The following is a 16,992-nucleotide window of genomic DNA, read 5'->3' as shown; positions in this document are numbered from 1 at the left end:
TCCCATCAAGAACCCCAAATCAAAACATCCCATCAAGAACCCCAAATCAAAACATCCCATCAAGAACCCCAAATCAAAACATCCCATCAAGAACCCCAAATCAAAACATCCCATCAAGAACCCCAAATCAAAACATCCCATCAAGAACCCCAAATCAAAACATCCCATCAAGAACCCCAAATCAAAACATCCCATAAAGACCCACAAATCAAAACATCCTATCAAGAACCCCAAATCAAAACATCCAATCAAGAACCACAAATCAAAACATCCTATCAAGAACCCCAAATCAAAACATCCCATCAAGAACCCCAAATCAAAACATCCCATCAAGAACCCCCAATCAAAACATCCCATCAAGAACCCCAAATCAAAACATCCCATCAAGAACCCCAAATCAAAACATCCTATCAAGAACCCCAAATCAAAACATCCTATCAAGAACCACAAATCAAAACATCCTATCAAGAACCACAAATCAAAACATCCTATCAAGAACCCCAAATCAAAACATCCCATCAAGAACCCCCAATCAAAACATCCCATCAAGAACCCCAAATCAAAACATCCCATCAAGAACCCCAAATCAAAACATCCCATCAACAACCCCAAATCAAAACATCCCATCAAGGGCCCCAAATCAAAACATCCCATCAAGGGCCCCAAATCAAAACATCCCATCAAGAACCCAAATCAAAACAACCCATCAAGGGCCCCAAATCAAAACATCCCATCAAGGGTCCCAAATCAAAACATCCTATCAAAGGCCCCAAATCAAAACATCCTATCAAGAACCCAAATCAAAACATCCCATCAAAGGCCCCAAATCAAAACATCCCATCAAGAACCCAAATCAAAACAACCCATCAAGGGCCCCAAATCAAAACATCCTATCAAGAACCCAAATCAAAACATCCCATCAAGGGCCCCAAATCAAAACATCCCATCAAGGGTCCCAAATCAAAACATCCTATCAAAGGCCCCAAATCAAAACATCCTATCAAGAACGCAAATCAAAACATCCTATCAAGGGTCCCAAATCAAAACATCCTATCAAAGGCCCCAAATCAAAACATCCTATCAAGAACCCAAATCAAAACATCCCATCAAGGGCCCCAAATCAAAACATCCCATCAAGGGCCCCAAATCAAAACATCCCATCAAGAACCCCAAATCAAAACATCCCATCAAGGGTCCCAAATCAAAACATCCCATCAAGGGCCCCAAATCAAAACATCCCATCAAGAACCCAAATCAAAACATCCCATCAAGAACCCAAATCAAAACATCCCATCAAGGGCCCCAAATCAAAACATCCCATCAAGGGCCCCAAATCAAAACATCCCATCAAGAACCCAAATCAAAACATCCCATCAAGAACCCCAAATCAAAACATCCCATCAAGGGTCCCAAATCAAAACATCCCATCAAGGGCCCCAAATCAAAACATCCCATCAAGAACCCAAATCAAAACATCCCATCAAGAACCCAAATCAAAACATCCCATCAAGGGTCCCAAATCAAAACATCCCATCAAGGGCCCCAAATCAAAACATCCCATCAAGAACCCAAATCAAAACATCCCATCAAGAACCCAAATCAAAACATCCCATCAAGGGCCCCAAATCAAAACATCCCATCAAGGGCCCCAAATCAAAACATCCTATCAAGAACCCAAATCAAAACATCCCATCAAGGGCCCCAAATCAAAACATCCCATCAAGGGCCCCAAATCAAAACATCCCATCAAGAACCCCAAATCAAAACATCCCATCAAGAACCCCAAATCAAAACATCCCATCAAGGGCCCCAAATCAAAACATCCCATCAAGAACCCCAAATCAAAACATCCCATCAAGGGTCCTGTTACGTGGTCCCCTCGGTGAATACCTGGTCTCGGTGACCCCCGGACCGTGAGAGGAACTTCGCCAGAAAGCTGTATTATATATGCGCTTTCGCCACGCAAGCCATAGGAATTTCACCCCAGAGACAACTGACGTTCAAGGGTATATTTCAATGGTAATGATACCAAACAATTTCAATGACACAACCATCAACAATATTTCAAGGACATAACCACGGAGATTTTCCCCGAGCAATCAACAATACATAATTATCATCACCAATTCCCAATTCACAATCAATTCCCTATGATTAAGATGGCCATCTTATACAGGTGTGTCCCGGTGAGTACTCACACCCCCTTTCGGTCTCTGCTCCTCACAATGTCTCTGGGCCCTCCCGGACCAAGGTACTGCTACTGGTCGGTGTCTCCGCACTCGGGCGGTTGAACGAACCCCGGGTGGACGTTCCTCCACCGGGCAGGTATCGTACCGGGGACAGCTGCTGCAGCGCACACCTCCTTGCCAAGCACCGGGGCAAAACCCAGCGCGGCTTCCAACGCGCGCGAGGCCCCAAAGTGCGACCCGTACGCGTCCTTGTAGACGGGGCAAAACCAAGCGCGGTTTGCAACGCGCGCGAGGCCCCAACGTGCGACCCGTACGCGTCCTTGTAGACGGGGCAAACTGTGCCGGACGCTTGGTTCCGTGCACGCACTCACGGTGACTTGCCGTGTCAAAAGGTAGTTACGCGTCCAGGTAACTCCTCTCGCCAGACGGGTTTCGGAACGCCGCTTGTTCACGCAGCGCACGGTCGATCCCACCTTTCGTCGGAGCGGGCGAGGAAAAAGAATAACCGTCCTTTTTTCTCCTCGTGTCTTTTCTTCTTCCGTTTTCGGTCACTACCGTTTCCGGCCACTGGTTCAGAAGGGCTCCTGACCCTCCAATCACAACAACCCTTAATATACTACACACGGATAAGCAAAGACCTGAATGGTACTCCACATACATTCACATAAATATGTAACACTCCCCCCCCTTCAAGAAAGAAAGTTTGAACCCAGCGAAAACTTTCTTTGCCGGCCAATTTGGAGAAACAAACCAGATCACTCAACCCCCCCCCCACATTATCAGTTGCCCCCGGGCACAGTTATCACTTAAAAATAAAGCAACCAAAATTTCACCACAACCCCTCCAGATTACTCACTCTGGACGAAGCACCAGCAACGACATTGTCCCTGCCAAATCAAACTCCATCTCCTGACCCTCTGACTTTGACCGCCAGTTTCTTGTGAATGAAGGTGAAGGGGTTGATCAAAGATCCAAAGTTAAGCCACTCGATAGCACTTTTCTGGGAGGCCAAGCCGAGTATTTTTTTTTTTTTTTTTTTTTTTTTTTTTTTTTTGTATACAAGATCGAGGCTCGTGAAAGAGCGAACATTAATCACACAGAAAGACAAACCGACACATAAAACATATAACATAGGGAGCGGTAGACAATATGGGGAGAGAGGGGGAAGGACACAAAACACAACATTTGAGAGCAGGGACCGAGAGACATGGAGACATCGAGAGATCTGAGAGAGGGCGAGGGCTTTGGGGGGGGGGGGGCGTGGGAAGGGGGCAGTGGGAGAGGTATAAAACATATGGACACTGCCAGGACTTCCAGGAAAGAAGTTGGAATTTCAAACAAGGTGGATCTGGGGTGAATTAGCGGGGGTAGAAAAGATCAAGGTTTTGGATGGGGGAAGATAAGAGATGGTGGTGAACAGCTGTTTTAAAGACCTGGAGGGAGGAGTGGGATTGAAGGGAGTGAGGTAGTTTGTTCCAGAGGCGGGAGAAAAGAGGAATGAAAGAGTGAAGGTGAGCGGAGAGCCGAGATTTCGGCAGTTTAACCATCAGAGGGTTGCAGGCAGATCTTGTGCGACCTGTAGGAATATTTGGGGGACAGAGCACAGAGAGAGCTGGGGGTGCAAGGCCGGAGAGGAGTCGGTAGAAGACAGAAAGACCACCTACCTGCCTGCGGTGAGTGAGTGAAAGGCCCTCAGAGATAGCTTCATCGCGGGAGATTCCAATAATTCTGAAAGCTTTGGTTTCAACAGCGTGAAGCCGAGCTAGGTGTGAGGCAGGAGCACCGGCCCATAGGGGAGAACAGTATTCCATTGAGCTGCGGATGAAAGCCTTGTATGTGGTGAGGAGCTCAGGTGTGCCGAGGAAGGACTTCGCACGACGGAGGATGCCCAGTCGGCGACTGGCTTTGGAGGCCAGCTTGGAAATGTGGTTTTCCCAAGAAAGATCATGGCAGATAGTGAGACCCAAAATCTTGAGCGACAGAACTTCTTGGAGAGGATTGTTGAGAAAGTAGATGGGAGGGTTGTCCAGTCGATCTTTTCGGAGAGACATAGTAAGAGTGTGAGATTTGTCAGGATTGAAAGACATGTTCCACTTGTTTGACCAGTCTGATTTTGTCCAGGTCTTCAGAGAGTGAGGAGGCAGCAGACTGCCGATCTGAGGGAAGAGGAATGGAGCGGCAGAGAGTGGAGTCATCAGCAAAGAGATAGAGAGGATTTTCGAGAGAGTCAGAGAGATCATTGATGAAGACCAGAAAAAGCACGGGGCCCAGAACACTGCCTTGGGGAACTCCAGCCTGAACAGGAAGAGGAGATGAGAGAAACCCATTCAGGGCCACACGTTGACGACGACTAGAGAGGAAGTCCGCCAGCCATGCGTGGAGATTTCCATGGATACCAAAGGAGGAGAGTTTGGTGAGCAGAGCGGGGTGCCAGACCGTGTCGAAGGCACGTGATATGTCGAGGGAGGCAGCTCTAATTTCCTGTTTGGCATTGAGGACCTCCATCCATTGTTGAGACAGCAGAAGCAGCATGTCCAGAGTAGAGTGACCTGGTCTGAAACCAAATTGATGATCAGAGATCAAGCCATTGGAGAAGAGGAAAGATTTCATATCAGAAGCAATGATGGATTCCATGACTTTGCTGATAATTGGGAGAAGGCTGATTGGTCTGTAGTTGCTAGGATCTGTTTTTGCACCTTTTTTGTGCAAAGCGGTGATGTTGGCTGATTTTCAAGCAGATGGCAGTTGACCTTGAGCAAAAGAGAGGGTGAAGAGAACAGAGAGAGGGTGAGATAGAGCAGCAGAGCAGGATTTTAGGACCCGTGGGCTGATGCCGTCGGGTCCAGTTGCAGAATCAGAGTCGAGGGTTGACAGAAACTTTTCCACCTTGTCAGGAGGAAAGGACACGGAGTCCAGGAGCAGCAGGGTACGACTGGGTATGGTGGGTACAGAGAGGGATGGGTTTGGGACACAAGATTTAGAGGCAAACACAGAGTTGAGGCATTCAGCTTTTTCACGTGCGGAGTCAGCTGTGTAGCCGTTTGAGGTAAGGGAGGGGATGGAGGGGGAACAAACACCAGAAACGGATTTGACCAGACGCCACCAGGATTTGGAAGAGGGAGACAGATAAGAGAGTTCGGTCTTGAGAACGGAGAGATATTGTTTCCTGGCTCTCCTGAGGGTGGACACACACTTGTTTCGGGCTTTGTGAAAGGAAATGAGATTTCCTTCCGTTGGATTTGCTTTCCAGGAGACGAAGGCAAGTTGTTTCTGGGCAACAGCCTCACCACAAGATTCCGTGTACCATGGACGGGAGGAAGGGTATGACAACTGAAGACGAGATGGGATAAATCTGTGCATGAGAGAGAGCAATTTATTTTGGAAGAATTCCCAGGATGAGTTGATGTCAGAGGTGGTAGAGATGGGAGACCAGTCCAGATGATTGATGGCTGCTTGAAGACCGTGCCAGTTGGCCTGAGTGAAATGCCAGACTCGTCGACGCTGAGCAGGCTCCCTGAGGATGGTCAGAGAGATGTCCACTTTAACAAGGACATGATCAGATGATCCGATCGGAGCAGAAGAAGAGCAGCAGACATTTTCAGGGAAGTTAGTCATAACCAAGTCCAGAAGAGAAGATGTTCCGTTGACTGAGATCCGGGTCGGGAAATTGACAGATTGTGTCAGTCCCAGTGAGTCGCAGAAGTCCTTTGCTGAGGAGCCATGGCTGGTGAGAGAGGTACCCACACCCAGCCAACTGGCATGATGACAGTTGAAATCACCACATATGAGGAAGAGAGAGTTGGGATGAGTAGATAGAAGTTGGTCCATATCATCAGACAGCGAGATGTAGATGGAGTCATCACTGTTTGGTGGACGGTACAACACACATATGAACAAGAGGTGGGAGCGAAGGGGAAGCCGTAGCCAGAGGTATTCCTGGGGGTGAGGTGGAGAGAGTGCAGTGCAGGGCGAGTGAGGAAGAGAGTTTTTGATAAAGATAGCAACCCCGCCTCCAGGACGAGGCTCAGGTCTATCATACCGGAGGAGGGAGTAGCCCGGGAGAGATACTATGGAATCAGAGACATCATAAAGGAGGAAAGTTTCTGTTAAGCAGATCACGTCTGGTTTGACAGAAGCAACCTGTATGGAGAGATCAGTTAAGTTTGAACGAACTACATGGATGCCTACATGTTCACTACATGTTCACTTAAGTTCACTACATGGATGCCTTTAGGAACGCGGAGTTCACGGTTAGTCCGTGCAGGAAAGTTCTCTACATGGGCGCCTTGAGGAACGTGGAGTTCACGGTTAGTCCGTGCATGAAAGTTCACTACATGGACGCCTTTAGGAACGGCGTTCACGGTTAATTCGTGTAGGAATCTTGGCTCGGCGGCTCCGCCGCCTTCAGTGCTTCCACTTCTCAGAACTTCCCTAATAATTAGGTTGGGACCACTGGTCCCTGTAGTCCCATGAATAGCGGTCTCCTTCTCGGCCACTACTTTGCCAATCCTTCCTTCGGGAGCGGCCGTAACTCAGGGAGCCTCCATAATAATATTGATTGTGGCCACCACCAAAACTACCGCCCAGTTGTCCTCTCCTGTAGACCTCTCGACGCCTACGAAATGCCTTCCCTACTGTTATGGTCCGACCCTCCAAATCCTTGCCATTCCAATTCTTCTCTGCCTCTCTGGCGTCTTTTGTGCTGGCAAACGTGACAAAGCCGAACCCTCTTGACTGTTGCGTTTCCCAGTCTCTTACCAACCGCACTTCCACCAGCGGCCCATATCTGTTGAAGACAGAGGTCAGAACTTCTTCCTCTGTTTTGAAGTTCAGTCCCCCTACAAATAACTTGGCACTTTTGTCGCCCTCCCGAGCTGGTGTGGTGTTATTCTCCCTGCTGGGCTCTTTACCAACCCTCAGGTTACCATAAACTTGACCCCCGGCCAAATCATTCCCGATAACCACAGATACACCCTCTACAGGAAGCGTGGCTTGTAAACCGACGGTGACCGGTCCTGACACCAAATCGGACTCCAACTGGATGACCTGAAGGGGAGCACTAACACCGCCCCCGATCCCCTGTAAACGAACACTATCCCCCGTTGCCGTCTCCTCGGACCATGGCAAAATGCCTTCAAGCATTAAAGATTGATGGGCCCCTGTGTCCCTCAATATCCTAACCTGTCTCCGGTTAGTCGAGGCTCCATCCAGTGACACAAACCCCTCTGAAATAAATGGTTGGTAACCCTTTTGATGGCGATTTCTTACGCTAGCCATCGCATTCGGAGTTGTAATAGTCGGACTCCGCTCTGGGTTGTCCCTTTTCATGAGGTAACAACTGGACATCAAGTGTCCAGGTTTCTTGCAAAACGCGCAAGTAGGCCCGGAGGAAAAACTCGGGGTCTGCCTCGGGCCCCCCGAACTATAAGTTTGTCTTGGGCCCGCATCCCTCTGATTTCGAACCGGTGGGGTATCATAGTTGTCCCCATAATCATCTCGAGGCCGCCGCCATGTATGGTCGTTCTCCGCACCTGCTGTTCCCCACCTCCCCTGCGGAGATCTAGGCGAGGAGTTAGGTTCGTGGACCCCTATTCGGTGGGTTAAGGCATAATCATCTGCCATGGTGGCTGCGTCCCACAACTTTGGTACCTTCTTTTCCTGCAGGTACACTTTGATGTCCTCGTGGACACACTGCTGGAATTCCTCCACCAGGATCAAGTCCCGCAATGTTTCGAAGTCTTTCCCGACTCCTTTTGACTCACACCACCGATCAAACATGTTTTCTTTCACTCTGGCAAACTCCACATGGGTCTCACTCTCCCTCTTCCTGGCATTCCTGAATTTTTGCCTGTAAGCTTCCGGAACCAACTCATAGGCTTTGAGGATGTGCTTCTTCAGTACCTCATAATCTGCACATTGGTCCATTGGTAGCGCCGAATAAATTTCCTGAGCTTTCCCCACCAGCACACTTTGCACGAGTATGGTCCATGCCTCCTCCGGCCAGTTTAATTGTCGAGCCACTTTCTCAAAGTGTGGAAAAAATTTCGCGACTTCTTTTTCACTGAACGGTGGAACCAGCCTCACATGTCTGCCCACATCCCAGGTTTTCTGGTTAGGTGTCGACCCCGTCAGCAAGGGTGGTGCCTCTCCCCGTTCTCTCATTAACTCCAGCTCCTTGAATTTGATTTCTTGCTGAAGCTCCATGTCACGTTCCTTTAATTCCCTTTCCGCTTTTCTCTCCTCTGCTTCGAGGTCCCTTGCAGCTCTCCTTTCCTCTGCTTGTTCCTTTTCTCTTCTTTCCTGGAGTTCTCTTTCCACTCTCCTTTCCTCGGTTCTTTCTTGTGCTGTTTTCTCTTCCAACCTTTCCTGGAGTTCTCGTTCCACTCTCCTTTCCTCTGCTTTTTTGTCTTCTAACCTTTCCTGGAGTTCTCGTTCCACTCTCCTTTCCTCTGCTTGTTTCTCTTCTCTCCTCGCTTCTGCTTTCCTTTCTTCTTCTTTTAACCTTTCCTGGAGTTCTCGTTCCACTCTCCTTTCCTCCGCTTGTTTCTCTTCCCTCCTCTCTTCTGCTTTCCTTTCTTCTTCTGCTCTTTCCTTTTCTGCTTTCCTTTCTTCTTCTGCTCTTTCCTTTTCTGCTTTCCTTTCTTCTTCTGCTCTTTCCTTTTCTGCTTTCCTTTCTTCTTCTTTAATCCGTTCCTGGCTCCGTAACTGCAACTCCAGTTTCCGGAGCTCAACGTCTTCTGGTTCTTCGGGTAGCCACTCCCAGGCTAATTCGTCCCATGTTCCTAATCCCACCATAGATTGTATCACCGTGGCCTGCAACTCTGCCTTCCTCAAATTAGTTCGGACCTCCAAGTTAAAATGTTTGGCCAATTTCAAGAGGTCCGACTTTAGCAACGCTCGGAACTGTGCCTCACTCGGTGTTACCCCAAAGTTCTGTGCCACAAACGCCATGGTGCCTATCGTTAACACCTGTTAACCTTCGCCCAAGATTTTACCGCAATTTCTCAAAACAAAAAAATTTACCAATTAAGAATTTATTAATAAATTTTAATTAATAAAAATTATTATTTTATTATTTTATACAATTTTAAATCCCGGACGAGCCCCCAATTCTGTTACGTGGTCCCCTCGGTGAATACCTGGTCTCGGTGACCCCCGGACCGTGAGAGGAACTTCGCCAGAAAGCGGTATTATATATGCGCTTTCGCCACGCAAGCCATAGGAATTTCACCCCAGAGACAACTGACGTTCAAGGGTATATTTCAATGGTAATGATACCAAACAATTTCAATGACACAACCATCAACAATATTTCAAGGACATAACCACGGAGATTTTCCCCGAGCAATCAACAATACATAATCATCACCAATTCCCAATTCACAATCAATTCCCTATGATTAAGATAGCCATCTTATACAGGTGTGTCCCGGTGAGCACTCACACCCCCTTTCGGTCTCTGCTCCTCACAATGTCTCTGGGCCCCCCCGGACCAAGGTACTGCTACTGGTCGGCGTCTCCGCACTCGGGCGGTTGAACGAACCCCGGGTGGACGTTCCTCCACCGGGCAGGTATCGTACCGGGGACAGCTGCTGCAGCGCACACCTCCTTGCCAAGCACCGGGGCAAAACCCAGCGCGGCTTCCAACGCGCGCGAGGCCCCAAAGTGCGACCCGTACGCGTCCTTGTAGACGGGGCAAAACCAAGCGCGGTTTGCAACGCGCGCGAGGCCCCAACGTGCGACCCGTACGCGTCCTTGTAGACGGGGCAAACTGTGCCGGACGCTTGGTTCCGTGCACGCACTCACGGTGACTTGCCGTGTCAAAAGGTAGTTACGCGTCCAGGTAACTCCTCTCGCCAGACGGGTTTCGGAACGCCGCTTGTTCACGCAGCGCACGGTCGATCCCACCTTTCGTCGGAGCGGGCGAGGAAAAAGAATAACCGTCCTTTTTTTCTCGTGTCTTTTCTTCTTCCGTTTTCGGTCACTTCCGTTTCCGGCCACTGGTTCAGAAGGGCTCCTGACCCTCCAATCACAACAACCCTTAATATACTACACACGGATAAGCAAAGACCTGAATGGTACTCCACATACATTCACATAAATATGTAACAGTCCCAAATCAAAACATCCTATCAAAGGCCCCAAATCAAAACATCCCATCAAGAACCCAAATCAAAACAACCCATCAAGGGCCCCAAATCAAAACATCCCATCAAGGGCCCCAAATCAAAACATCCCATCAAGAACCCAAATCAAAACATCCTATCAAGGGCCCCAAATCAAAACAACCCATCAAGAACCGAAATCAAAACAACCCATCAAGGGCCCCAAATCAAAACATCCCATCAAGGGTCCCAAATCAAAACATCCTATCAAAGGCCCCAAATCAAAACATCCCATCAAGGGCCCCAAATCAAAACATCCCATCAAGGGCCTCAAATCAAAACATCCTATCAAGGGCCCCAAATCAAAACATCCCATCAAGGGCCCCAAATCAAAACATCCCATCAAGAACCCAAATCAAAACATCCTATCAAGGGCCCCAAATCAAAACATCCTATCAAGAACCACAAATCAAAACATCCCATCAAGGGCCCCAAATCAAAACATCCCATCAAGGGCCCCAAATCAAAACATCCCATCAAGAACCCAAATCAAAACATCCCATCAAGAACCCAAATCAAAACATCCCATCAAGAACCCAAATCAAAACATCCCATCAAGGGCCCCAAATCAAAACATCCCATCAAGGGCCCCAAATCAAAACATCCCATCAAGAACCCAAATCAAAACATCCCATCAAGGGCCCCAAATCAAAACATCCCATCAAGGGCCCCAAATCAAAACATCCCATCAAGGGCCCCAAATCAAAACATCCCATCAAGAACCCAAATCAAAACATCCTATCAAAAATCCCAAATCAAAACATCCAATCAAGAACCCCAAATCAAAACATCCCATCAAGGGCCCCAAATCAAAACATCCCATCAAGAACCACAAATCAAAACATCCTATCAAGAACCCCAAATCAAAACATCCCATCAAGAACCCAAATCAAAACATCCCATCAAGGGCCCCAAATCAAAACATCCTATCAAGAATACCAAATCAAAACATCCTATCAAGAACCACAAATCAAAACATCCTATCAAGGGCCCCAAATCAAAACATCCCATCAAGAACCCAAATCAAAACATCCCATCAAGAACCCAAATCAAAACATCCCATCAAGGGCCCCAAATCAAAACATCCCATCAAGAACCACAAATCAAAACATCCCATCAAGAACCCCAAATCAAAACATCCCATAAAGAACCACAAATCAAAACATCCCATCAAGAACCCCAAATCAAAACATCCCATCAAGGGCCCCAAATCAAAACATCCCATCAAGAACCCCAAATCAAAACATCCCATAAAGAACCCAAATCAAAACATCCCATCAAGAACCCCAAATCAAAACATCCCATCAAGGGCCCCAAATCAAAACATCCCATCAAGGGCCCCAAATCAAAACATCCCATCAAGAACCCCAAATCAAAACATCCCATCAAGGGCCCCAAATCAAAACATCCCATCAAGGGCCACAAATCAAAACATCCCATCAAGAACCCCAAATCAAAACATCCCATCAAGGGCCCCAAATCAAAACATCCCATCAAGGGCCCCAAATCAAAACATCCCATCAAGAACCCCAAATCAAACATCCCATCAAGAACCCCAAATCAAAACATCCCATCAAGGGCCCCAAATCAAAACATCCCATCAAGAACCACAAATCAAAACATCCCATCAAGGGCCCCAAATCAAAACATCCTATCAAGAACCCCAAATCAAAACATCCCATCAAGAACCCCCAATCAAAACATCCCATCAAGAACCCCAAATCAAAACATCCCATCAAGAACCACAAATCAAAACATCCTATCAAGAACCCTAAATCAAAACATCCCATCAAGAACCCCAAATCAAAACATCCCATCAAGACTCTACTCTCTGTCGCTCCATTCTTCATCCCTCAGATCGGCAGTCTGCAGCCTCCTCACTCTCTGCAGACCTTGACAAAAACACAGACTGGGCAAACAAGTGGAACGTGTCTTTCAATCCTGACAAATCCCACACTCTTACGATGTCTCTCCGAAAAGACCGACTGGACAACCCTCCCATCCACTTTCTGAATAATCCTCTCCAAGAAGTTCTGTCACTCAAGCTTTTGGGTCTCACTATCTGCCATGATCTTTCCTGGGAAAACCACATTTCAAATCTGGCCTCCAAAGCCAGTCGCCGACTGGGCATCCTCTGTCGTGCGAAGTCCTTCCTTGGCACACCTGAGCTCCTCACCACATACAAGGCTTTCATCCGCAGCTCAATGGAATACTGCTCTCCCCTCTGGGCTGGTGCTCCTGCCTCACACCTAGCTCGCCTTCACGCTGTTGAAACCAAAGCATTCAGAATCATTGGAATCTCCCGCGATGAAGCTAACTCCAAGGGCCTCTCACTCACTCACCGCAGGCAGGTTGGTGGTCTTTCCGTCTTCTACCGACTCCTCTCTGGCCTTGCCCCCCCAGCTCTCTCTGGGCTCTGTCCCGCAAATATTCCGACAGGTCGCACAAGATCTGCCTGCAACCCTCTTATGGTTAAACTGACAAAATCAAGACTCTCTGCTCACCTTCACTCCTTCATTCCTCTTTTCTCCCACCTCTGGAACAAACTCCCTCACTCTCTTCAATCCCACTCCACCCTCCAAGTCTTGAAAACAGCTGTTCACCACCATCTCTTATCTTCCCCCATCTAAAACCTTGATCTTTTCTACCCCTGCTAATTTCACCCCAATTCCACTTTTTTGAAATACCAACTTCTGTCCAGGAAGTCCTTGGTGTCCTTGTGTTTTATACTTCTCCCTCCCCCCCCCCCCCCTTCCCATGCATCCTCCCGCCGGGCCCTCTCCCTTCCACACATCTCCCTGCTCTCGGATGTTGTGTTTGTGTGCTTCCCCTTCTCTCCCCATCTTGTCTTCCGCTCCCTCTTTTTGGGTATTTTGTTTGTCTGGTTGATTTGTTTGTGAAGTAAATGTCAGCTCTTTCACGAGCCTCGATTTATTTTCCAACCAACCCGGGGGGAGAAAAAAAAAAAATACCCCAAATCAAAACATCCCATCAAGGGCCCCAAATCAAAACATCCCATCAAGAACCCAAATCAAAACATCCCATCAAGAACCCCAAATCAAAACATCCCATCAAGGGCCTCAAATCAAAACATCCCATCAATAACCCCAAATCAAAACATCCTATCAAGAACCCCAAATCAAAACATCCCATCAAGAACACCAAATCAAAACATCCCATCAAGAACACCAAATCAAAACATCCCATCAAGAACCCCAAATCAAAACATCCCATCAAGAACCCCAAATCAAAACATCCCATCAAGGGCCCCAAATCAAAACATCCCATCAAGAACCCAAATCAAAACATCCAATCAAAAACCCCAAATCAAAACATCCCATTAAAAATCCCAAATAGATTTCCTATCCCTTATCAGTGTTTGAGTGTGAGAAATGAAGAGTACAAGTGAAAAAGCCTCATTATGATGCACAGTGAAAGCTGTGGTAACCAAGTGCTACCCATGTGGTTACCGTGTGATAACCTGTGGCAATTGCATGGTAACCGTGTGGTAAACGACGAGTGGTAAACGCGTGGTAATCGTATAGTACCAGTGTGGAAACTTGTGGGAGCCACATGGTACCCGTGCGGTAATCGCGTCATACCCATGTGGTACCCGTGTGGTAATCGCGTAATACCCATGTGGTAATCGCGTAGTACCCATGTGGTAACCGTGGGGTAATCGCGTAGTACCCATGTGGTAACCGTGTGGTACCCATGTGGTAACCGTGTGGTACCCATGTGGTAATCGCGTAGTACCCATGTGGTAATCGCGTAGTACCCATGTGGTAACCGTGTGGTACCCGTGCGGTAATCGCGTAGTACCCATGTGGTACCCGTGTGGTAATCGCGTAGTACCCATGTGGTAACCGTGTGGTACCCGTGCAGTAATCGCGTGGTAACCGTGGGGTAATCGCGTAATACCCATGTGGTAACCGTGTGGTACCCATGTGGTAACCGTGGGGTAATCGCGTAGTACCCATGTGGTACCCGTGTGGTACCCGTGTGGTAATCGCGTAGTACCCATGTGGTAACCGTGGGGTAATCGCGTAGTACCCATGTGATAACCGTGGGGTAATCGCGTAGTACCCATGTGGTAACCGTGGGGTAATCGCGTAGTACCCATGTGGTAACCGTGGGGTAATCGCGTAGTACCCATGTGGTAACCGTGGGGTAATCGCGTAGTACCCATGTGGTACCCGTGTGGTAATCGCGTAGTACCCATGTGGTAACCGTGGGGTAATCGCGTAGTACCCATGTGGTAACCGTAGGGTAATCGCGTAGTACCCATGTGGTAACCGTGGGGTAATCGCGTAGTACCCATGTGGTAACCGTGGGGTAATCGCGTAGTACCCATGTGGTACCCGTGTGGTAATCGCGTAGTACCCATGTGGTACCCGTGTGGTAATCGCGTAGTACCCATGTGGTAACCGTAGGGTAATCGCGTAGTACCCATGGCCATGTGGTACCCGTGGCCTATGCCTATGGTAAACGTGCGGTAAGCTGTGGTAAACGTGTGTTACTGTTAACCCTGTGAATGTGAGTGAGTGAATGAGAGCGTCCGCTCTTTACCCTACATGTCAGCACACCACGTATATTACTGCTGCACAGCACACATGACCACATTAAATACCGTTTCCACTACACAGACGTACTCGGCGTGTACACCTTCGGTATGTTCAATTTGTGACGATTCACGGAATGCCATTTACCTGCTCGACAGCACGCTGTCCTGGAGAGAAGAGAAATACGTTGGTCGCCTTCTTCTTCTTCTTTCACTCCTTTTGGTGATTGCAATGCGTTTTCTTCCCGCCTTTCCTTTGGATTAATTTTATTTCAGCATTTATGAGAGGTTCAAATTAAGTTTAAACTACACATCAATTAAAAACTTATACCGATTAGCGATTCAACAAATTATCTTTTGAACATCTGGCTACAGCTATTAACTACATCGCCGTGGCTTTCGCACCGGACAATTTACCAAAGTGTAGATCATACTTATAGGGTTATAGCTTAACTTTATGACTTTTTCTGAGTTGTGTATAAAAGTAAAACGTTGATCCGCTTATCTTGTGGATGAAGAATGGACTTCGCTATGTGAGCTTGTAGGATACGCCATGTACATATCCAATCGTTTAATGCACTCAGATTTAGGACTAGGAGACAAGGCTGAGTCGCTCCCGTTTCGTCTTTCGAACATACATACAAACAAATACACAAGCACACACAAATACACAAACATAAACACACAAACACATAAACACAAACATAAACATATACACAAACATTGTGGCGGACACAAGGGGTAATAATTCCGCGCACCAGTGGGTGGCGCGAGCGTCCAGGCGGGGAACTGAAATGCATGCCCTGCCTTTCGGTCGATCGGAAGGCGTGGCCTCGGGACATATATGCGGGCTCTAAGCTCGAGCCCGCCCAGTGCTGATATGCGAGCTCTTAATAAAGACTCTTGTTTGTATCCACGCGTTGTGGCCTACCTCTCTGGCAATCGAGTCGTGTGTGCACAGCACCACACTGGTGACCCCGATTGGTTCAGCCGTTGCTGACCCCCGAACGCGCCATGGCTACCAATGCCGTCACAATCAAACTCCCGGAGTTTTGGGAAGCGCAAGCCGACGTTTCGTTTGTGCAAGCCGAAGCTCAGTTCCAACTCCAGGGCATCACGGCGGACGAGACCCGGTACTACCACGTGGTCGCCGCCCTCGGGCCCGGCACTGCCGCCCGCGTCGTGTCCATCCTCCGGCGCCCGCCGGGCGACCACAAGTACGAGGCGCTCAAACGGCTCCTCCTCGCCACGTTCGGGCTCACGGAGGTCGAACGTGCCGACCGCCTCCTGGACCTTCCCGCCCTCGGCGACACACGACCATCCGTCCGGATGCATTTCATGCTGTCCCTGCTTGGAGACCAGCGCCCGGATTTCTTGTTCCGCGCACTTTTCCTCCGCCAGCTACCGATACAGGTGTGCCTCGCGCTGGCCGGTTCCAACATCACGGAACCCCGCGCCCTGGCCGGAGAGGCCGACAAGTTTTTCGCGGCCTGCGACACGCGGTCGGTTTATGGTGCTGCCGTAGTGGATCCAGGTGCAGAGGCTACAGCGCCCCCGGCTTCCCTCGTGGCCGCTGCTGCGCCCCGACCACTACCGCCGCCGCCACCACCACCGCCACCGGCACGGCCGACGCGGCCGCCACTGCCGCAAATCTGGTGCTACTACCATGCCAGGTTTGGCCGCAAGGCCAAAACATGCCGCCCGCCATGTTCTTTTGACGGGTCGGGAAACGACCAGGCCAGCGCTCACTTGCGGCCCTGAGCGTCGGCCATTCCGGCAGCCTCCTGTTCATCATGGACACCTTGTCCGGGCGCCGTTTTCTTTGCGATACGGGAGCGCAGGTAAGCGTCCTCCCTGCCTCCGCGTCCGACAAGCAAGCCGCGGGCTGGGGCCCCGCTTTGCTTGCCGCCAACGGTACACCCATCCGCACATTTGGGAAGCGTTGCCTCTCACTGCGGTTCGGAGGGCAGCGCTTTCAATGGTCGTTCGTCACCGCCAGCGTGCCAATGGCCCTGCTCAGCGCGGACTTCCTATGTGCGCATGGGCTGTTGGTCGACGTTAAGCGTAGATGTCTCGT

At 49.0% G+C, this 16,992-nt stretch overlaps 1 protein-coding gene across 1 annotated transcript in view; it reads right to left on the bottom strand.

Moving 5' to 3' along the window:
* LOC144888837 (peripheral-type benzodiazepine receptor-associated protein 1-like) overlaps window positions 1–15,127 on the bottom strand; it is a 192,850-nt gene extending 177,723 nt beyond the window's left edge. The window contains exon 1 of the mRNA XM_078768299.1: window positions 15,064–15,127. The gene's annotated coding sequence lies outside the window, so the exon portion shown is untranslated. The remainder of the gene's footprint in view (window positions 1–15,063) is intronic.
* Between the last annotated feature and the right edge of the window lie 1,865 nt (window positions 15,128–16,992).

The sequence above is a fragment of the Myxine glutinosa genome, chromosome 14, assembly GCF_964187855.1.
Source record: "Myxine glutinosa chromosome 14, kmMyxGlut1.1, whole genome shotgun sequence".
In the NCBI taxonomy this organism is placed as follows: domain Eukaryota; kingdom Metazoa; phylum Chordata; class Myxini; order Myxiniformes; family Myxinidae; genus Myxine; species Myxine glutinosa.
Note: the sequence above shows the minus strand (reverse complement) of the source record. Positions and strands in the feature narration are given on the sequence as shown.